This window comes from Lissotriton helveticus, chromosome 2_1 (genome assembly GCF_964261635.1).
Source record: "Lissotriton helveticus chromosome 2_1, aLisHel1.1, whole genome shotgun sequence".
NCBI lineage: Eukaryota > Metazoa > Chordata > Amphibia > Caudata > Salamandridae > Lissotriton > Lissotriton helveticus.
The window spans coordinates 174,686,338-174,710,894 of NC_136059.1; the positions used below are offsets into that span (position 1 = coordinate 174,686,338).

Below are 24,557 nucleotides of genomic sequence, written 5' to 3' on the forward strand. Positions count from 1 at the left end.
TCTATGGGCGTTTCATGTTTTTTTTTACAGTTCTTCAACAAAAACAGAGCCCCAAGAAAAGCAGATTGCTGTGAAATCTATATATGAGAAATACACAATAGACAATAAAATTCAGTTAGAAAGACCAATGAGAAAAATAATCAAGATAATTGCTGACAATGTAAAAGATCCACTTAGATGCATTATTTATACATTAATATGATGTAGACATTAGGAAGATGTTGCATAGTTCTTGGCCATACATTGGTAAATTTTGCTGTTGAGAATTTTCAACCAATAAGCAAGAGGATATTTAAGTTAAAAAAAGATGAAATTAAATAAAAACACTTTGCCTACAGGTATTGCAGTATAACCCGAGTGATTAACAAATTACATTCTTCTTTTCTTTGAACATCAATGCGTGAAAGCGCTGTTTTATTACATCCGAGAACATAGACATCATTGAACAGAAAGAGTTTCTTGTAATAGTTATAATGATATCTTATCTAATGTCAAGATGGACTTTTCGCTTGAAGTGGCCATTACAGTCACAAAATGAGGAATAAAAAATAGTTAAAAAAACACAAAAGAAGAACACCGAAAGTCACCCGCTGGGGATCTCGGCTGTTTCTCGTTATACGCTCTGTACCCCACACACTGAATGCTTGGATGTGTTCAAGGCGCTGCTCTGTTATTAATAATGTTATTGTTAAAAAATACAATAAAGAAATGATGCAAAAAAAGAACTAAAACAGAACAAAAATCGTCAGGCTTCCTAAAAGTAAACAAATGTTTGTGACATACTGGCATTCTGAGGTCGACCTATCAAACGAAGGGGCTAATTTGGTGAAAGGGTAACCTGGGACAATGGCCTACACCCGGCCAAGTATAGTAGTAGCCGAAGTTACATCAAACATAGTTCTTGTCCCCTTGATCGCAAAATAAGATACATGCCACTATGTCGGAGACATACAATTGTTTAACTATCTTTTCTCAAAACATGAGGTCTCTGCAATGCGACTAACTCAACTGAGTGTGAACTGATGCAAATAGGTAGCTACTGAAACTAGGAGAAGATAAAGGTGGCCATATCCTGAAAGGCCTGTAGCCACCATACTAAATCAGTAGTCACAAAGCAATCAGCAGGAGTGCACAGAGCATGAGAGTGGTAGGTAGTGCTGGAACCCCTTGGTGACACCCCAGGCTTGGCATGGGTTTATTGAATCTGATAGTATTTCGAACTATTGTGTGAAAATATAGTTTGTCCTGGCACAGTCAGTGTTAAGAATCTTAAAATTCACAATAAGAGAGCATTCAAACTTTATAAGAAACCATCGCCATTCAGGCAGAATTGGCCTGAAAAGCCAGCATCAACTAACTTTACATGGAATACCTGCACCCTGTGGCATTCGGCACTAGCTAACGTCTATTTATTGGCACAATGCAAGATCACAGAAATAATCCATTTCGTAATCATAAAATATAAAGCTGTATTGATATGGTGGCGGGATCATTGATTCGTGAAAAAGTGTTACTGTAGGTTCACCCCATGGACTGAGAGGGTGATGACATCAGAGGAACGCTTATGCATTTATCAGCTGGGCACAGATGTGTGTGCCGTGTTCAAGACAAGAAGAAAGCGAGGGGACCAACTCTAAATCCAGATGTGATCCTGATCCCATTATGGGGATCAGTAACACGTAACAGCACAAACTTAATCATCTCTTGAAGTGGTGACATTCCCCCAAACACCAGGATTTTGGAAACTAGGATTTTGCTTAGGTGAGCATCCTGCAAGCACGGAGCCCGCTCGCCAATGTGTCACTGGAGGGGTGATACACTCAGCACCTTGAGACCTGTTTAGCCGAAGAGCCAGGTCTTGAGGGTCTTACTGAAAGTGTTTAGGGAGGGGGGGAGGGAGGGAGGTGTATGATGTCTGCCGGTAACTCGTTTCAGGTCTTGGTTGCAATGTGAGAGAAGGATCTTCCACCTACTTTGGCTCTGTGAATGCGCGGGGTTTCGGCCAGTGCGAGGTTGTAAGACCAGAGGTTTCTTTTGGGTATGTGGACGTTGATTCTGTCGTTGAGGTATTTGGGTCTGTTGTGTAGGCATTTATAGGCATGAGTGAGGATTTCGAAAGTGACTCTTTTCTCCACGGGGAGCCAGTGGAGACTTCGTAGTCTATTGCTGCACCTCCTGTGTTGGTCAAAACTAAACAACCCAATAGGGGGGACCCTATATTTCCAAATATTTGTTATACCCTTCTGAACCTGGATCATTGTGCATGGTTACCCCACCTTAGATTCGACAGTGACCAGTAGTGTAACAAAACATCAGGGACCCCACCCTGCAAGGTAAGGTGAAGGGGGCTCCAGTCCCTAACAGCTTGCTGCTTCTGAGTGTTTTATTTGTTTCCAGCTAACCAGCCCAAGGGGGCCCCCTTTGAGGTGAACTGTGTGCGGGCCCCTGCACCACGGGGGGCCTCCATTACGCCCCTGACAGCGACTATGATTTACAACTTCCCACAGACCAAGATAACATTGTGGCACTCTGAGGACATTTTTGCACCACACAGCAACCATGACTAGGCGTGCCTTGCCAACTGCTTGATGCCACCCAATGACACGCAGCCCTGCCGGACAAGATTCCAACTCAGGAGAGTTTTCTAGTGTTAATCCGGTTAACAAAGCTCGTCCCGGCATGGCGCTACATTGTCTGCATGGGAACTGGCTGCTTCCTCTTTGTGAGGACAAGAAGCCACCAAGGCTCAGGTCGCCAGGGGCCCAAGGCGGCCGAGGCCGGCTTCCACCCTCTGCTTAAGCTAGCAGCAATCAATCACATGACAATACAGGTTCATTAACCACCCAGTGGGTGTGCGCCCTGGTGGTCCAGAGACGCCCATTGTTTCAGGCTTGGCAAGATGGATGCCCGTCCCTCCAATCAATCTCCCACTTCCAGCATCATGGATAATACTTCAGACTGAACCAAATACAGCGTTTTTTTGTTGTTTTTTTATCTTTTTTTTTTTTTACAAAAAAGTCATCATTTCCGTATGTGTAACCCGCACGACAGGCACAAGGCCAGCAACGCCTATATTACATATTCGGACAGTTCAAACATCTTTAAATTACGCTGTTTACTTTACACAAGTATAGCATGAGATCAGATAGGATGTTAATTTTATGTTTTTTAAAGGTGAGTGTCAAAGTAGGAAACACCCACAGAGCAGTAAACTTTAAGGCATCCACAAAAGAATTCAAATACTTTTTCTCGAGGTTTTGGAAACACCAACATGATCCAGACGTACATTGTGTGAAAAACGAGGTGAAGTGCAAAAATCATTTTCAAATTATCAAGATCTGAAAGACATCTTTAGGAATATTTTTGTTTTCACAGAGAGATTTAAGCCAAACATTTTAAAATTCCTACACTTGCTCAAACATGTACTACTTAAACAATCTTAGGATCACAGAAATAAAATCCTATTTCTGTGCCACTTCAGAATATTTCTGCGGCATTTAACAAATGCCCTGTTTACACGGGCTTATGCAAGTTATATAGCAACTAGAAAAAGACGCAACTAGCTCACGTGCATCCTTTTAGAGCATCTTTTAATGCACTCCTAAGATCTGACTTTCACCAGTGCCGAGTGAACTAGGCCATTCCTCTTTCACTCCTTCACATAGGGCCCCATAATCCTTGTCGTCAGCTGCACATTTTCGCATTCTAGGACCTGCTCTACAAGGCAGGAACCAGTTCGGGGCAGATTAAAATAGTTTAAAAAGTAACAAAAATCGTAAAGTTGTTGCTGTTTAAAGCCTTACAATTGTGACCCTTTGCACATACCTTGCTTAAAAACATAAAATGTTGAGGTCAACGTTTTGGAAGTTAGAACTTTTTTCATAGTGTATCGAAAGACGCTAACAGTAGTATATTTCAGATTGTGAAATGATTTGCAGTGTCATATTGAATGGTATTTTGACACACATGTTCTCGGCCTTTTGGTAGCCATAAAAACAAGGCACCTAGATTTAGCAAAATACTTACGACTGGGTAGTTTAAAAGTTACGTTGGGAATGTACATCCCCTGTGGCAGTTACAGGGACTATCAGTCATAACACATTTTGACTCCAGGTCAGATCACATATTTTACCATTTCAGGGAGGCGCCTAATTATCAAACATGACTATAAATGTGCCTGTTAAAGGGATAAGTGGTACCTTTCATGCTGGAGCTGCCACAAGGGTACCCTTGAAGTATCAGGCTAGGGTTACAGAAACGGGCGTGCCACCCCAGTTTGTTTCAGCGTGCATCCACATTGGCCCCCCGATGTGCATGTACTCCAAGTGCTCAGCAAGGAAAGACAGATTCAGGGGTTTCAAGGGAAGGGCCCAGAAGACCCCCTTTGAGGGTGACAGACTACACTCACGTCAGGGCCGGCCTAAGGCATGTGCAAGCTGTGCACCTGCTCAGGGCCGCCAAACCCCAGGGGCCGCCACGCCAATATATATCCTTAGATACATATTTGCATGGCGGCCCCTGGCAGGGATTTGGCGGCCTCGGGCCCCTACCTACACTCCCTGCTCATGGCCTCCGTGAGCCTAGAGCCGGCCCTGCTCACGTTGAGGGGGTCTTGGTGCCCAGGATCAGAGGGTGGAGAGGGTGCAGGCTGCACAGTCAAAGACATGGCGTCATGGCTCCTATCACACTAGGGAACCATAGGGGGCACTTCATCTGAGACTGCTTCTCACTCTCATGAGGGGTCAGTGTCGGCTACTTGGGTCTCTACCAAAGGTCATTGTTGGAGGACATGCTATGACATGAAGCCTCTCCGATCATAGGTAATACGTCCTCCATAGTCTCTTTGCCAATGTGTCTGCATCTGTAATATGTGGGTACCTCAGCTGTTTGTTACAAATGAAATCACCCACTTGACATTTCTTAGGGGTACAATATCTATCTACAGAAATGAGTATACAGAAGAGGCAAGTCAATAGTCAATAGCTTTCTGCATTACCAAAAGGACTCAGAAGGACAACAAAGTTGTAAATATCTGATACAATCTTCTTCTACTTTGAAATACTACAAACTGATAGCCACTTATGACAGAATATTTTCAATCTAGTTTCTATAGGTGATATATATATGCCTTGTCAAGTAGCTTCAATAGGGGCCTTTTGTCACTACGCCAAGTCAACGTATGTAATATCGACCTTTCTTCTACACATATATATATTTCTGCTTACAATTACAGAAACTTATTTTCTTAAGATATGTAAATGAATTGTTATTTCTTTAAGTTTACTATGTGCCTTGGAGATAGCATTTCTTACGAATACTGTTCCTTTTTTTAGGGAAAGATTCATTTTTTTAGGATGTCATTTAGATTCCATTATCTGTGAGAATGACTTTGTGAATACTCTCTCTGTTGAACATATCCTCCAGAAAACAAAAAACAGACCTTTTTGTAACCTCCTTTACCATGGATAATTCAGGCACTCTTGAACACATATCTACCATCAACAGCATAAAAGAAGGTGTTACACCAAATGACAGTGAACCTGGAATAACTAAGGAAACCTCAGTCCACGGACCCTAGGCAATTTTCTTTATGCCATTAGAGAGGTTGTAACTTTTCTAATCTTGTTACTCTGATTACATTCCACACGCTCTTCCACCATTTACTCAATCTGAATATCTTTTCTCAGTCACCAACAGTTACATCTCAATCTCTTCTTAGTGTTTCTCATTGTAAGATGGCTAACATGTTCCAGGTCAAATGAACGTGGTCCGAAGCATTTTGGAGGTATCAACCTTGGACCCTCCTCAAACAAACTCATTATGGACTGACAATTCCCCTCAGGCTCTACTGAATTACTTTTTGTGTAAATCTTTGTTCTACTCTTGTAACCATTCCTGCTCTGGAACACACCTATTAGTAATGCTACCGACCAAAACCTCATCTTCTGACCACCAAAACATCATCCTCTTTCCACGCATACTATCAAACTCATCTCTTAATGATCTAATAAGACGAAGAGCAACCCTATTGGTAATGCCTGTGATGTATTTCCCTGACAAATGTAAATTCTGTAAGGCCACAATCCACTTGCAAATCCTTGAGGAAATGAAATCCAAAACCTTCTTTTAGAATATCTCCTAAAGAGGTCTGTGATCAAAGTAAACATCCAATTGCACCCACCATAGAAATGTTTTAAATGTCCTTATGGCCCAACATATAGCCAATGATTCTTTTTCTGTGGTCTACTACTTACTTTTAGCTTCTTGTAATACTTTTGATGCAAATGCAACAGTGACCTCTTCATCTTCATGCTTTCATCTCAACACTACCCATAGTCCTTTCTCACAAGCATCACTGATAATAGAGTAAAACAAGCAGAAGCACAACACTCTCTAAGTTAAGAGCTCGTACTAGACCCTTCTTAACACCCTGAAACTCTCTCTCACCTCTCACTTCAAATAATTCTGAATCCTTTCTTACGGAGAACTCAGATGACAAACGTCCTACTGACAAAATCTGGCATAAATTGACAATAAAATTCAGCCTTACCAAGGAATGCTTGTACTTTCTCTGGCTTAGTTGAGCTTGACGTAGCCTGTATGGCTTTGATCAAATCAGCCTCGGGCTGTACTCCTTTAGTCCATATGGTATGGCCCTGAGAATATATTTCCTGAAAACGAAAATGACATTTCGGCACCTTTAGTATTAGAGCATGTTCCTTCAATAATCTGAGTATCCTCTTTACTCTTAACACATGCTCTTCGCATGTGCTCCCAAAAGCCAAACGTCTTGCTAGAAAAACAATACTCCAGGATTGTTTACCAAGATAGTGGCCATTCATCATTGGAACACAGAGGCTGCAGGAGATAAACCAAATGACATGCAACTAAAACAGAATTTGAACATAATAAACGAAGTGAGCTCTTTCAATCCTCTCTGATGCTTGGTGATAGGCTGATGTGAATTCAATGGTGGGGAACTTACCATTATGGCAGTGTTGGACCTGTTCAATGATTCACCCGCACATAAATGATTCAACTTAGCTTTATCTGGATCACTGATACTGTACGGAATATTCCTCATCTTACAAATTGTATGATCAGCAACTTCTTTACATTTGATGTGATGCAAATATCCCTTTAAACAGCCTATATTCTAAATAAAAAGTTCTAGGAGCTCAATGATCAACTTGTTTTTTAGGGCTAGAAAAGTGATGATTTGAACTTGAGGAGAGGTATTTACGATTAGGCCAAGTACCTAACAGTTTTTGATTAGGCCAACTCAAAACAGTATGCCCCTCTACTGCGACATAAACTTTCCCTTTAGTTTTGTTATCCCTGAAGGTCTACAACCTTTACACCGCGGTCAAAACACCGTGGTGCCATTACGATGCGTCTTTTACAACGCAAGTCGTTACCACGACTTGCGCTGGAGGGCGCTCTAGACTAAGGAATAGTAGATTTACTATTCCAACACCTTCCTTACTGTAGGTAGGCTGGAGTTGGAATAGTAAATTTTACTATTCCTAAGTCCAGCACCCTACAGCGCAAGTTGTGGTAACGACTTGCGTTGTAAAAGATGCTTTGTGATGTACCGCGATCATTTTGATTGCGTTGTAACATCGTACATCCTCCCTGAACATTATTTTAACTTCAAGGTAACCAACCTTTTCATAGTTTTACCCTAATTATAATGAGCTCCTACATCAGGTTTCTTTAACGTTAACACTCCTTTTAACTTATATTTACAACCCTCTCCAGACATTGACAAGCATCAGAATCCACCATCATTCGAATCTCAATCCCGTCCAACCAAATCAGAGGGATCCTCACGCGTCTCACCCATGACTCCATTAACTTTTGGCTTTTTCTTTGATTTGCAACACAATCAGTAGTTAGTAAATACACATTATCACTTGTCTTTGTGCTTCTAAAACGAAGAGTAATCCCTCTTTTCACACAGTTTCTACATGACTTTGTTTGCAAGGCAGTCTTTGTGGTTTGTCATGTAACCTGGGTTGCCACACCTACAATAAACACTTCAAATCCTGCCAGTGGTTTGGCTTTGATCATTATTTTAGATTTGGTGCCTAAAGTTTCTGTATCACTGGTAAGTTAATTCATCCACATAGACTTAGAAACATTTTGTTTGGCAATAGTCAACTGCTCTATTAATTTAGGATTATCCTTCAGCCACTATTCATACTGCGTCACTCTTAAAAGGAAGCAGGAACTGGCCTCTTATACGTTCATCCAATGTATCTGCAAATCTACACATGGAGGTTAGTTTGCACAGAGTAGTGACACATACCTCAACAGATTCACCTTCTCTTTGAATCCGCATACTAAAATTATATAGTTTTAAAACTGTAGAAATCGTGGGGAAATAATGTTTTTGTCACATTTTTTGATACGTGCTTCCTATTTATTTAAATGTGCGGCCACACCTTCATCTGTTAACTCCAGAAGGAATTGAAACCCATTTTCACCCTCAAGCCCAAAACAATGTAACAAAAGTGATGCCTTTTTTCCCAGCACTTACGTTTCGTTCACATGCCTTTATATAATTTGAAACAAAAATCCACTTAGGCCACTTAATTACTAGTTAACCACATGACCCTAATAAGAAAAATGATGGGCTAATATTTTGCTTACAAATGGTGCCAAAAGCTTATCTGCACGCTGGAATTCATGGCAATAATAGTATACCTGTCTTTGTCAATTTGGTGTTCTAAAAACAAGTTATTATTCAAATTTTACAATTTTGTTATATTTGTGGATAATTCAGCACTCTACACAACTTTGTACCCACAATTCTGAATTACCTAAAAAATGCATGTTAGCAACAATACAGCCTAATGTAAAAAAACAGAAGTCCTTTTGAGCCAGATGTAACGCTACAGCCAGATTCTTGCAGAATGCGATCAAGTGTTGGAGTGCATTTATGTAATCAGCAGATCTTGAAGAAATTGCTGACTCAATGCGGGTTGACACAGAGGTAGAACAAATCTTCTGCAAAATCTCTTTCATTAGTGTTCCAAACAGGATTTACTCAGAGTAAACTCCTAATGGCAGGGCTTTTGTTCCAGCAGGATGGAGAATACAGCATGATAAGTGCAAGCGATGGTGGGCACGGAACACCAATGGAGATGGCGCATGGCAGAAGCCCCAGGAAGAAGTCAGTAAAACGAGGTGGCAGCTAACGATGATAGTGCTAAATAAATTGATTTGCACTAGATAAAATAGTTGACATATTGTTATTAACAAGAAAACAAATGTGTCAGTAGTAGAAAATGTTCAGATTTTTCAATGTGATAATTTCTCAGAGAGGTGTAGAAAATGTTGTGTTGAATTTGGAGTCTCATTATTGACAGAAGAAGCATGCACTTTTTTCCCAGTTGTCGCTAAAATGTAGTGTTATTCCAGGATGGATGACAGAATCCCAAAGTATTCAAATTAACAAGTATACTGTAGATGTAATGAGGCTGTACCTACAAGCCAGGTGGACTTCTCATACACCGCCCAATAAAGAATCATAACAAACCTAGTAGTCAACTAGACCACAGGTCGAGATACCACACAAGCAGAATCATCTTTCCTTGAAACAAGGGAGTGTGATGTATCATGTTAGAGCTTCAAATCATACTGTTGATGCAGATGCATTTATGAAATTACTCACTATGAGGTGGAACTCAATGTTGTGTGACAACAGGGAAATGTATTGAACCTAGTGCAATAATATTTATCTTTACCATAATTTACTGTATGTAAACCCTGTTAAAGATTTTTTTTATGTTGGAAACCCCCACTAATTTAGCATATTATTACAAGCTGCTGTAATATATTAGAAATGTTTGTTTCAGAAAATCTAATCCATAACACTTGCAATACATCAAAAACATTATATTAACTACATTGTTAAGATATTCAGAGATAAATTAAATATTGTACCTAGCAGTGAATTATAAAGACCTTTTGCCAAAGTGCCCGATCACATATCAAGAAAGAAAATACATATAAAACACTAAAAACAGCCAGAAAATACTTTAATAATAACACCCATACAGCTAATCTAGAGTTACAAACCAAATTAATACACCTAGGGCGAACGTACCAAACTGAAAACAACTATCTAGAAATGGTAAAAGATACAGATTTTTAAGTATTTGTTTTAAAGATTTCCAAAAGCTAACCGGCAGCTCAGTAGTCTAGTTTTCAGAACATTTGCACTCACCACTTCTTCAATTTACGGTATATTGGGCAAAAAGCGAGAATTGTACTTATCTATTAAGACCTGGAACAATCAAAAAAGCACTTAGGTTGGCCCACAGATGATCCAAATGACTGGGTAAAGATGCTTTTGGCAATAGACATGAAATGTAATATATAAGACATATACTGCATGTGGTTCTACAAGTACAAGCCCAAATAGTGTTCAAAAACTCATTCATATCTGAATAATAGGAAGGAATTGGTTAACCTGCACATTTTTGGTCTACTGATATAAGTTTCAACCCTGCTCCTTATGTGTAGATTTAACTTGTGACATTCCATTAGAAGCCATTTCAGAGATAACCCTAGATATTTACTGCCAATAAGCACCAACTGATCAAGTACATATTTGAACCACCTTAGATTTCTCCCAACTCTCAGAATGAAGGTTTCACTTAAAGCATCCCTGAATCGCTTAATCTCACGAATGCACCAAATATGGGCCTAGTGTAGTAATGGCATGAACTGCCCAATGGAATCAATATTTTAGAAATCCAGTTCAAGATATAAGGCCCTTCATTTCACAGGCTCTAATAAAACAGGTATCTAATAGTGCTTTTTATCACGCCTATATTTAATGCTGGCCTTTGTGACTTATGTTTTTCTTTCCACTTCATACAAATTGTATCATCAATAATGCACGAATTATTTAACTCAGCAATTTTACCATATCATATTACTAAAACCTTTAAGGACTCTTAATGCACACACACTGCACAACTTTAACTCGAGTAAGAAGAACTCACTTTGAATATAGTTACATCAGTATTGCCTGCTTCAACACCACAAGATTCTTTTATTTGTTGGGCTTGAAGCCCTGTGAATAGACCAGCATTCTTAATTGCCAGTAGCTGACCTCCAATTTACAAGGGAAAGGAAAGTTATTTCGTCTAACTGAGTGACTGATTCTCACAGATGGAACCAAATTATTGTGCTGCCTGAAACAATAAACCCCACTAGGATGGGTTAATATTTCACATTTGTGTACATGAATAGCAAATTGAGAAGTACACTTAAAATCCCAAAAATTGTCTACATTTCATAAAAGTGTGTGTTTATCTGGAGCATTCAGTTTTTCAAAAAGCAAACTGCTATATTTGAATAGAATCAATAATCGATTTTTTTTATAGTAAATCATTTCTTCAAAAACAATATTTAGTTTTGTAGCAGGTTTGTTTCATTTCACTTTCCATCAAATTTCATTTTTTCCATTTGGGGTTTACTTTTGTAATGAAAGTATTTAAACTGTTAACACTAATGATTTGTCTTTCCATACTATGAACACGTTTTCTTGCTAAATATCTCAAATTAATAATTCACTAAAAAGCTGATATTGGCTAAAATACGACCTTTTGACTGCCGAATAATTTCAAATTGCACATCCCTGGTATACAACAGGTAGCAAATTGGCAATGTTTTAATCTGCAAATATCATCCTCTGCAGTGTATTATGGTAGGAGGTGTAGCCAGATGCCACCTTTGAACACGGTAAACCAGATTTAAATCCTGACCTTGGTACTTGACTCAACATTGTGCGATTCTGGACAAAACCCTTAATCTCCCTGTGCCTAAATGTGTTAAAAAAAGTATTTGTGTATTCTCCACTTAGGGCCTGATTATGAGTCTGGCGGCCCGTGGACCACCAGACTCACGGTGGTGTGGCTGTGGCAGTCCAGCAGCCGCCACACTGGTGGTCCAACCGCCCCATTAAAAGTCGGACTGCCATTGCACCGCCGCAACTGCCAGGGATCAGAGATCCCTGACAGTAGTGCCGCATCAGTCTTGATGCTGTAATATACTTGGCTGGACCGCCGCTAGTATATTACGAGTTTCATTTCCACCACGGTTTTCATAACGATACCCCCTCTGTGAAACTCGTGGCGTAGAGGAAACCAAGTGGCCGTAGGGCCCCTTGTTGCCTTTTAGCCATGGGGTGCATGCAAGGGGGCACATGTTGTTCCCCCATGTATGCATGCACCCCAGCACAGCATGGAATACACCTGTCCATGCTGTGCAGGTACTGGCTTTGATGTTCCCATTGTGGTACCAATGTCATAGCCACTTCCGTGGGAACACCAAAGAACAGCCAGCCAGTGACTAAAAAAGTCATAATCTGGTGGGCAGTGCACACACAGGTTTGGCAGTGTGGGAGCAGGGTGGCGGCATGGCGGTCCTGTCCCGCACCACCAAACTCGTAATCGCATAATGTACAAGATCTACAATCCAACTCCTTACGCAACGTACAGCACTCTGCCCATATACCTACAAAAAAACCTTTTAAAAAGAATAATTCAGAGCAAGTCCATGCTCATTGGGGTTCCTTCTGACCTTTTACAGTTCCAAACTTTCATTTATCAAAACTTTTTCCACTTTTAAATAAGCATTTTTTTAACTTTGTGTGAGTCTTACTCTATTGGAAGCGTGTGAATTATGAATTACTCAGAATGAATTACTGCACTTCGAGCATTCTGGATAAGTATGCAACGAAGTTGTTCGTGTTTTCTGATGGACTTTGTGCTGGAAAGATTTTTCTATCCCATATAATGTGACCACTTATGTTTTTGTAAGTCGTTATAAATTCATGAACTGCACTGTAGAGTCACTGGCCTTAAGGGGAAACGATTGTCCTCAGCACTGAGAAAATCCATTAAGGCTCTGATTACTTCACTATGTGGTGCCTGGCAATTTTTTGTCATTTAGTTACTTCCAGAACCAGTGCTTTGTGTCTGTTGCTTCAAGTAAATGCAGCTCAGCATTATGTTATTTTACATTTCACTATGTGCCCCATTCATTATAGTTTAAGGTTTGCATTATTCATAATACTTTCTTTAAAATAAGAATATTTGAAACATATTAGACAGGGAAAATACAGAATTCAGCCACACATGTCCTGTACCTCTAACTCACAATAATAATAATAATAATAATAATAATAATAATATGTGTTAGACAGGAACAAACACTAATAGCTCATATATAATACATCAGAGCGAATAATGACCACATAAAAAGCATATCAATTTGTAGAACGCATGCATCCATTTTCATACGAGCAGAAAAAAAATTATATGGAACATAATGTAATATGGTTTTATTGATGTATTATGTAATATATTTAGTGTTGCTTCGATACATTCACAACAATGAAGTACTTTGGTAATATGCTCATTAGCACTTAAATATGTTCCCTCAAAAAACACAAGTCCATTGCATTTTACCTTAAAATGCCTTAAAATATCAAGCAAATTCACCCATTTCCGAAGTTTTTGTAGTTCATTTAGACCCCAGTGTTAATATACAATTAAAAAAACACCACTGTACTAAAACAGTTTGTGGCAGCCATTGGGTGTATTTTTGCACCTGATTTAATGTTTGGTGCTGTAAATGGGCCTTTTTATTTGAAATATTCAACCATTTTTTGTTAATGATGAGATACCACCTAGGAAGTGCTGGTAGTAAATGCTAGTGAAAAAAACAGAGCAAGACTTATTGAACTTGGGGTCAGTGGTCAGGCTGCAAGAGAGGTGGTAACTCAAGGGGACACAGTCACCTTTGTGAATATGTTTCCACCTCCTTGGAGGTGACGTTAACAGATCAATGATGACTTGCGGAAGAAATTATGGTTCCACTCTCCCTAACTGCAATATGGTTTGGGTCACTGACCCATTTTGTGAGTTGGAAAGTCTTTATTTGTGGTTTTGTTAAGTGCTACATTCCTCCTTCTCTGGCCTCAGAAATCTTTGACCTGTAGTTATATATGGAAGGGAAATAAGTCATTGCAATGTATTTACACATGCAGAAATGCCGTGATGAAAAACCAGTCACCCAGTCAGGATTTAACCCGTCATAGGAAACTTCATCCGAACATGACCACATATGGGGACAAAGCTTTGGAAGCCTTGGGGTGTGAGGGTATTCCAGGTTTTAGGTGCAGTTCTGTTCTAAGGTTAGTAAAAAACGAGGTCAATTATATATTGCCTATTTCTTAAAATGTTACTGAAAATTCGAGATTGGAAATTGACCAAAAGTGAAGCCTAGCTAAAACAGGGAACATTCCTTAAAGAGTTTGTATTGCAAATGGAAACCCCAACGTTTTCTTTATATGGCCATGCAATCTATCAATCAAATCTATAGCTACTAAGCTCCATATTTAAGAAAGTGCATGATAGTATATTAAATTGGCACATTAGGTTATTGGCAGTTGAGTCTGCCAATAGGATGCCCTCTTAGTGCTATTGGCTTTGCAAGGGTACCTCAGTGCCCAATCCCCAGGTCGCCTATGCAGCCCAGAATCTTAGTCACCTCCAGATGGTATGTTCTAAGTACCTGTCTGGTTGGCAGGGGTAGCTCTATAGCTCCAAGAGGGGAAAATAAGGGGGTTTGTGGCATCACTCCTCCCAAATAAATGCTTGATGTTGTAGTTGGGACCGAGGGCCCAGAGTCGGGTGCACTATGTCGGCGTCGGTCTTTTCACCACGAATAAAAGACAAAACAGAGACTTTTGATGTAAAACAGTGGAGAGACAGAGATATACATCTGGTGTCTGGATTTCAAAATAACCTGGAATCAATACGGGCTTCCCTGCCTGTCCAAACTGCCTGATGCTAGGTAGACATTTTATTTCAAAGTCTCCATTTTCTTTATTGTCACACATGAGAGCACTTTTAAGTATCCGAGTTCAGCATGTGCGCTGTACAAGCACCTCTTATGTTCGATTTAATAGACTATAATGTTGCTCCATCTATAATAAGACTCTAGGTCAGGTTTAGGTCTACATGACTAGTGACTTGCCTCTTAGTTCACTAATGCATTGTTGTTGGGGGCAAGCCATTAATGCTTCTAAGTTCATGTTTTAAAATGATCCCTTTTAATAAATGTCGGTTTATGCAGTGATATAATCTGATGTACTAAGGTGAAACGCTTCCACATGTTAAAAAAAAAAAGACTTTTTGGACTTTAGAAGAGGCTGTTTCATATTATTACATTATGTTTGTTTCATGGTATACAAGCCAACCTTTTTCATGGCTTGGGTCGTGCATGAACTCTTAGAGCCCAGCCAGACTCCACGCTCAGTCTTGACTCGGCTGGCCCTATTAATCTGCTGGCGCACCCACTTCTATTAACAACTCGGGCTTAGTGCATGGGGCCGTCTGTCACTTGATAAAATGATCTGTAAAAGACAAAGATGGAAGCATGGAGCCCTGCCTACATGCACAGATTTGACAACTCTACCGTCAAGGTTTCTCTTATCAGAGATAGAGAAAAGGGCTTGCAAAGAAAATACATTTAAAATATGTGATCCAAGGGCAGGGACTTCAGGCCAAGGTGAATGCTTGGAGATGGTCTACCAAGAGCCAAACTCTAGGGGTAGCTTTCAGACCCATGGTTTTTTGCCCACTCTAGACGGAGGCCCACCTAATGAAAATTAGTACTGATCCTGGTCAAATGGAGAATAGGGTTGTTCCAATAAGCCCATCCACAATAATCTTAAATAAAATCAAACCCTTTGTATAATGCTTCATAGGGGATATACGTCTTCCCAATTTTAACCTGACAACCTCTGAACAAGGGTCACCAGATAGCGAGATGTAACAGGACCATCAGGTAAATAATGATCGCAGTGGACGTAGATAAATATACAACACCAGGTGGGACTATGTGGTAAATTTATAATATTCCTTATCCTTCCAGATTTAACAAAAGACAAGGATGCGACTATGCAAAAACTGAAAGCAATAACTGAAATAAACCCTTAGCTCTATAAATTGAAAATGCAATAAGGTAAATCTATTAGTAAACGATGATATACAAATCGGGATTAAGACATAAGAGGTGAACCCATACGTAACGGCCTACTCACAAACGGGATGGGGAGGTTGGCTTCTTGTTTGCATAATTCGCTATAACAGATCCTGGTGCTACGAATAAGTTGAGATGCCATTAGGAGTACCCCGGGAGGCTTGTCTTTCAATAGAAGCCCACATATTGGTAGGATTTTTGATCAATATAAGAGCAAGGTTGCAACCAATGTATGTAAATTGGAAAATTGTGATGGAGACAAGGAGCAGGGCGCTAATGGTAAAAAGCTGTAGTACTCAAAGTCGCAAGTAGTAACTATGTAATATGTTATTACAAATATGATGTAACTCAGAAATGATTACCTGTGGTTTGATGTAATATACTGATTCGAATATATTTACCAACAGGATTTCTCTGTATAAGGCAACCATCCAGTGCCAGAATAGGAGAGACACATATGTTTAAGTCTTGAAAAAGATGGCATATTACTGAAAGAGTCCATCGAAACGCGTCGACGCCCCCCATTGCACAATCGAACAACCTAACTCACCCTAAGAACAACAAAATAAGACGAGTCTAGGATTGAGTCGTAATGAGGGTTTTGATGTGCATATTTGTATGACAAATCGTTGATGTCTTTGTTTGTCTCTCTCTCCCCCACTTTCTTTTGAATCGTATAACTTGTTTTAATTTAGGAGACTTTTTGTAATTTGGTTGATTACAGTATATTTGTTGATGCCTATATGTACTGTGAATGAGTTTTTCTCAATTGAAAAATCGTTTTATGCAATAAGAATGTTTTTTAATATGTTTTAAAGGTTTGTTTTAATAAAATCTCTACATTTTATACACAAAATTGTTTATGCGTTTGCTAAATTGAGCTTTCTGTCCAAGACCAATATTTGGGCGTATTTTCTCAGTAACTTGACCAAGGGAAACTACCTAACTTTACTGTCAAAATGGAAATAGTCCATCGCAAACATTGGCCATCTACCCCTTCACCATGCAGCCCCCTGCTTTTTTAGTTAGGAAATTTGAGATTCACACCCCCTCTTCCCCTGAACCTCCACACTAAGCAACGCCCCTGCTGCTTGGGTGGGGGTTCCACGTCCAAAGTGATTTCTCCATCCCAGAGCCTATTCTGTGAAAATCCAACCCTCTCAAGATGTATGTGATAAATTGTTGGATATCTTCATTCAGAATACTGAGGATATCCAGGCATGGTTTCCCATTAATATGCGAAGTTCAGGGGCTTGCTTTGGTGGGAGAGTCTGATGGGAGGGCCTTTAGCATTTGCTTAAGCATTTCTAAGGCGGTTAACATGTCCTTTTTCCAGAGTTATATGATAGTCTGGGCCTGGTTTATTTTTTTTATGTGTGGTGTGTCATGGTGGCAAATGCTATACAATAGGCCATATCAGTTCTGTTTTATGTTGAAGCTGGATCTTGTGTGTGTGTATGTGTGCGTGCGTGCATGCATGCATGCGTGCCTGCGTGCGCGCGCGTGTGTGTGTGTGTGTGTAAGAGCTCATCTGTGTGCATGGCTCCTATTGGCTTTAGCTACATAGTGCAGACCAAGCCAGAAAAGCAAATTACTTCTGTGAATGCTCTCATATTTGCCTAGGCATAAGACCATACTTCAGATAATTCCATCAGTATATATCTTTTGTAACTCTCACAGTAGTTCTTTGTGGACTGAACTGCTTAATGGTGGTACAACTTCACACGTCTTCCTCAATATTCACTAAAGAAACAAAACGAAGCTTGTAGGAGCAAGTGGTCGATTGTCAGCTCACTTAGCTTAGCTTAGTTTTTTTAGAAACACTCAAAGCCAAAAGAATATGGCAGCAGAGAAAGCAAAAACTGCTTAGATGCATGAAGATGCAACCATGCCATTAATAGACGTGTTCAGGTTGGATCTGATCCCTTTTGAACTCATAATAAATTCTTACAATAGCATGGTTTGTTTTTCTAGTGTATTAACAACATGTTGTACCATTAGTTCAATAACATTCTTAAAATCTGTGAAAAGGACAAACCATTGGCTATAGGAAGAGTAGTGGGGGGGGGGGGGGACTGCTGGTGTTCCAATAGCACCTGGCCAAAGCGCATGCCAGGCACACGTAATATTGCAACAGCTTGCTAGCAGCTGTTTTGTTACCACCACAGAGAGATATATGTAATTGGGTGTGAGAATAGTGTGCATTTTGCACCAGGTTTTACACACAAAATTTGTGATGTAATATTGGGGGGTTCTCCAAAAACATCGCTTCATTCAGCAGAGGGGCTTTTATCAATCCCACCCCACAGTTCCCTTGGACACTGAGGGGTTAATCCGCAAGGGTAAATTTACACTTTTATGTAATTTTACAGGTTTCATTTGCGTTCACAATCTACAAGTTAATAGTAAGTTTACGACTGCGGAGACTGCGCAATCAGGGCAGAGAACTCTGCAGATAAAAAGATAGAATCAGGCCCTCAAACTCTAGAAATGCGCAACCCATTAGCATGCTGTGTGCTAACTGTTTTACACTTGGACAGGTATAAGGCGGTCGCCAAGTTCTCTGTGACGTCTAGTTTATATGTTTTGTTTTCATATTTGTGGAACACACAATTTGCCTTCATCCTCTGCCTCCTCCTGTCGGTACTGCCTCTCACCCTCCCCCAAATGTATCATTAGGGTCCATGTGATGTCACCGTCACTGCCTGGAGTGAGCAGCACTAGAAGGCTTGAGGGTGATGCTGGAGGGCAGGCTCGGTTATAATGAACTAACCAATGCGGTGTGATTGGCAGGCACTGGACTTGACAGGCAAATATTCCTATGGGTGCCTTGTCAGTCAGGAGTGACAGTATATCCATACGCAGCTATGCAGGTCACATGACGTTACTTCTGACCTTCTGTTTAGAATCTCTGGAGCTAAATGAGCATTCCATAATCAATATTTATTACCTGCAATCTTTACCAGTTCCACAATCCTAATTGTAATAACTTTGGTGCCCTTTAAGGAATCTTCTTAAAACCTTCCTACAAAAGTGTTACTTTTTGCCTAGTTTGTGCATGGAAAGTTTCAGGGTGATCTATCAAGTGGGGGGTCAAGAAAAAAGGGAGGCCCCAATATGCAAAATCCCCATGCATTTGAAATAGACATTTGTTAACAACGCTAGTGCAAAAACTGCTGAACACAATTGCTCTAAATTTGGTAGGGGGTTAGATATTCATCCAGAAGATGTGCTGTTTTGTGATTCGTGGACATATATTCGGAAATTTTTGAGAGATGAAGCCTCAAAATTATTTGTATATCTGGACTGTTGGGGTCAAGGGACAGTATAATTGTGAAAAAAGAGCATCCTTTTTAGCTCAGGCGTTTTTTTTTCTCTTGGACCACCTTGCTCCTGCAGGAGTCAGAATCCAATGGAAGAAAGCACTCTGATTGGTTGCCAGCAACATTATTTTTTTTCTACGGCAGCCATTACAGGACTTGTGGTCTTAGTCCCCCTGTCTTGGAATGTTTTTTTAAAATATATATATAAGGGGGAGGGTAGGGATAGCCTGACACTCTAGCCCTTGTGAGGGGTCTCAGAGGGTCCCCTCTGGCTAAAAAAATAAATCAGCCATTTTTGCGGCAATCCTGTGGTACTCCCATTGGATCACGGCAAAAAATACAATGAAAATAGTGGTTTGCCATTTTTAAAACATCTGAGGAGGATAACATGAGTAGGGCCCCCTCCATTGAGCTAATTTAGAACCCTTGGGCCCCATATCCTGGTACTACACCCTGATCTGTAGGGGAGGGGGGCATGCAACCCTGATCCCAAATGGGCCCCCAGGGTCAAATACTTTATTGTAGCGGAGGGGAGCTGGGTGGCCCCCTCCTCGAGTCATAAAAGACCCAGTGGACCCCATAACTGGGGCTGAAGTAAAACTAAAAGGGAGGGGTGCTCTGGGGGATGTGGTCACTGGGGCTTTTTAAGGCTTGAAGGGGCATACACACCTTCCTCTTAATTCAAATATGGAGTCCTTGGGGCCAATTTGGGTTCGTAGAGGGGGCAACACACCCGCTTTCCCCAAATACTAACATATTTAGCCTTGGAAGATGGGGTTTTTGGAGCCTCGTAAGGCTCAGGGAGGGCGGCCATGTGCTCCTTCTCCCCTATAAATAATAGGTGGCTCCAGAGGAACGGGTCCATAGGCCTCCTAGGACTCGGGGTGGAGGGCCATGCACATCCTTCACCTATAATTAAAATATGGCCTATGGGTAGGGGTCCTCTGGCCCATTTGGTGTTGGGGAGGGGGTAACACATGTCCCTGGAGTCTCTAGAGGCTTGGTTAGGGGAGCTGCATGCCCCGTCCTCTAATAATACATTTTTTGTCTCCGGAGGATGGGGTTCCCTGGGAAACAACCTTTACAACAAAACTTTTACAACGCAACATCTATTACAACGCATGCCATTACAATGCAACCATTACAACGCATGACACTACAACGCACACCACTACAACGCATGTCTTTACAACACAGTCATTACAACGCATACCATTACAACGCATAACATTACCATCCAACACTTACCCTACTGTTGCACCCACTGGAGTTAGAATACTAATTTATACCCCTACACTATCCAACACTTACCCTACTGTTGCACCCCCTGGAGTTAGAATAGTAATTTTTACCCCTACACTATCCAACTCTTACCCTACTGTTGCACCCCCTCGAGTTAGAATGGTAAATTTTACCCCTACACTATCCAATACTTACCTAAACATGCAATGTAATGTTATGCGTTGTAATGGTATGCGTTGTAAAGGTATTATGCGTTGTAATGGAATGCGTTGCAAATGTAGTTTTTTAATTTTCGTTGTAATGGTATGCGTTGTAATGGAATGCGTTGTAATGGATGTTGCGTTGTAAAAAATGTGTAGTAAAGGTATGCGTTGTAAAAGTGTGCGTTGTAGTGACATACATCTGGTTCCCAAGCGCAAATCGTAGCTTGGGTAGGTGGGCTGAGCAACCCCCTCTACCAGCAAGGAGATGGCTGCTTGCAAGGGGTTGAATGAGGGGCTCGGCCACAGGCCAAAGGCGTGGAGGGTGTTTGGCTTTACATATGCTAATAAAATAATACTTTACATTAAAAAGAAACATAGAAATTCACTGAAAAAACATAGGTTAAAGTAGCGTTACAGTAAGGTGAAGATTTCAGTGACAACATAACATTTTAAACTTTTTTTAAAAATCTGAAAATCACCAGTTATAGTTATCTCAAGCAACTATCACTTATGCCCTAAGGTAAACATGATAAGTGCCCTCGTCAAGCACTGCTAATTACTCCCTATATTACATCACACATGACATCTATTACAACATTGATAATATCACTGCAACATTTGAATTAAATTATTGATGAGAAAATTGTGCATTCCGGGGGTGAGAGTTATAATTACCTTCGGGCACGAGTTATAGTTGCTTCAGATAACTAAAACTACTAACTGTTGAATTTCCGTGTTTTTTTTTTTATTCAAAAAGTTACATTGTCACTGAAATTTACCAAACTATAATGTTATTTTAACCGTTTTTTTCCCCAATGAATATTCTTTTCAACCCCAGGTTGCACTCAATTTTCTGTTCAAAGAAAAAATAATCTAACACAAACACCATGCATGTATAGTATGGATAATGTTCCACCCCAAATAAGCAACATTTGTGACTTTTTATTCAAAGCTTTACAAACATACAGCAATAGTCAATAATGTAAACCTTTTTTCACAACATCATGTGCAGTTTGTGAATAATTTAGCCCTAGGAACTAGAGTTATGCCATTTTGCATCTACACTTATGCTGTATTAAACATGTTCATGTATTTTACTTCTATAGTCTGTAAAGTAAAAAAAGGAGCACATCAGAAATAGCAATGGAAAAAAAAACAAATAAGTGTGTGTTGTATTATATTTTTGGCTATGAATATCTTTCCTTTTCATGTTTCTCAAAACTGCCTTTGACATTCCTGTTGGAAGGAAACAGACGCAGGTGAGCACCCACATCCCCCTGCTTTTTAAACCCGTCGCCTCAGGCTGTTGCTCTAACTTCTAATCTGCAATTTGGCAACTCAGGCCATCCAGCCCTATGGAGTGGCTGCCTTTTCAACCCTGCTTTGTCAGCTATGCAGTCAATCCATGATGTTGTGGTGTGTTTTCTATTTCTATGACCTTTTAAAACAACATCAATGTACAAGTAGTAATTGTCACTCTGTTCATAGAAGCAGTTTTTTCCCTGCTTTTTCCAATGCATTATTGCAAATTATTTTTTGTGAGCTACGTGCACCAGAAGATATGATTTTGCACTACAGAAACATATGATATGTCTTATTAGCACAAAGTTACTGTGATCATTCACATAGCTCGTGTTGTTATTGTTTTTACATGTTAATTTAATTGTGCGTTTTTATCAATACTTTTTACTCCACACGCCTTTCTTGCTTGCCATGAATCTGAGGCAGGCTGTGAGAAGATAATATTTCCCTGCCTGACCAAGCCTGCGTAGCCTGTCAATCACAGAATGATGGGTAATCAATGTCACTGGGTGTCAAGGATAAAGCGTAAGCCCCTAATCAATACTGTTTGCTTTTCTCCACCGCAGTGTATGTGAGCCCAGCCCTCTGCAGTCAACGGTTAGTTATTCATAGCTAAGCAACACTGAAATAAGCATGCAGAAATTTACATATTTTTTTTAGTGGACTGAAAACATTTTCCAAAACAGGGCAAATCAAACTAGAATTCTAATAATTTAGAAAACAGTGTCCTTCACCTGCCATCTGTGTGGCTGAAAAAACAACTATTTTTCAGTTCTGAAACGAGGACTGGTCGCCACTGTAGGATGGGGGAGGCACGCTCTTTGTGTTCTGGTTAAATGTTGTCTCTCAGTGCCTTAAGTGATGGACGCTTCTGCCTAGAGTCGCCATCTTTGTATGGTGTTCTGCTAGACTCTTAACCCATGTATTTAACTAACTTTTAGTGCTTTTACCGATAATGACCAGATTTCTTCGAGAGACATGCCAACCCACTACTTTTTTTCGGTGTTCTTATTCCAGTGGTCAGATTTCTCCTACCGGCTACTGTAGTGATGGGATCTCTGGCACAATGTTGTTCCCTTATCCAGATAAAACACACCCATATATTGACATGCTAGGATTCTGGAAGCATGTCTTCATAACGTGTATTTGGAAAGCGTATGTTCATGCCGAAGGGTACATTGGCACTGAACAACAGATGTTTATTGTTACCCAGCTCAATGGTACTCGTTTTATCAACCTCAGAAGGATGAAAGGCTGAGCAGACCTGGCCGGATTTGAACCTGTGGCCATGAGGTCAAACACAGGCCCCTGGAGAGGATGCATTATTCCACGGAGCCACCAGACCCAACTTCTTCTAGCAGTTCTTATTGAGACTGAGGTTTTCTATTCTGTCTGTTGTAAATATATACTTCATCACTTGGCCTTCGCTTTGCAAGTCCTTCCAGCTGCTTAGAAATTCCATATTTGCAAGAGCAATAGGAGTGGAAAGAAGTTAAGATCTTGGTACCATATGACACCACAGCCACTGGAAGGTGCAGAGCCTTGTGGGGTTCCCTTCGCCCCTCCCCCAACACCCTGAGATGAAGATTTGTTTTTTTCTCTCCATTTTTATTGTTTTTGTTTCTTTTATGAACACCTTGTAAGGCTGGCCGGGTAGGGTGAATAATGTCTACCAGTTGCATACTGTGCATAAAGAAACAGAGCCTATAATGTTTCAATCCATGGATTTCAAACCCAGTGATAATAGATGTCTGCGCCAATGCATGTAGAACAGCGTGATTCTAAGGCGATGGTACATCTTAGCATAAGGCAAGAAGCAGGCATGAGTAGTTTATTGTAAATGAGACACAGAGTAGTGCATAGTGAGCTTACAAATACAGAGACTTTCATTCCATCCCTGGCATGTCAGAGGTTTTTGCGGGGCCTGGGTCAACAAACTGAAGCAGGGCCCTTGATAGGAGCAGGAACGGATTCTAAGTTCAAACTAAATGTCCTGCAGGGAATGCGGGAACACTGCAGATCCAGCATCTGGCATCATCTAGTGGAATTAGCCATGAATATAGAAGGTAACTTTGTTTTAAAATCTATAAATACATGCTTACTGTATATGTGTGATGCCCTCAAAAGCCTGGGGATCCCAGTTCATGGTCTGCACTTCTTTACTGAGATCCACATCTTACAGTATAGTTTTTCATCATTTTCTTTGATCTGCTTTCTCCTTTATTAACTTTTCAACCCCCACTCCAAGACATGCCCCTGTTCATAGTTAAAAACTTCAATCTCTGGTAGCTGCTACACACCCTCTAATTGCACCTCAACGTATGCCTATACAACTTGTCCGGTATACAAAATGCTTCATTACTATATCTTTTTTCAAATATACCTTACATGACTGTATCAATATTTGCCACTATTT

At 40.3% G+C, this 24,557-nt stretch overlaps 1 protein-coding gene across 3 annotated transcripts in view; it reads right to left on the bottom strand.

The window, feature by feature from the left end:
• Positions 1–24,557, bottom strand: part of CNTFR (ciliary neurotrophic factor receptor) — an 883,959-nt gene that overhangs the window by 808,007 nt on the left and 51,395 nt on the right. The window contains exon 2 of one of the 3 annotated variants that reach the window (XM_078674691.1): positions 6,551–6,671. The exons of the other annotated variants lie outside the window; for them this stretch is intronic. The gene's annotated coding sequence lies outside the window, so the exon portion shown is untranslated. The remainder of the gene's footprint in view (positions 1–6,550; positions 6,672–24,557) is intronic. 3 annotated transcript variants of the gene reach the window in all.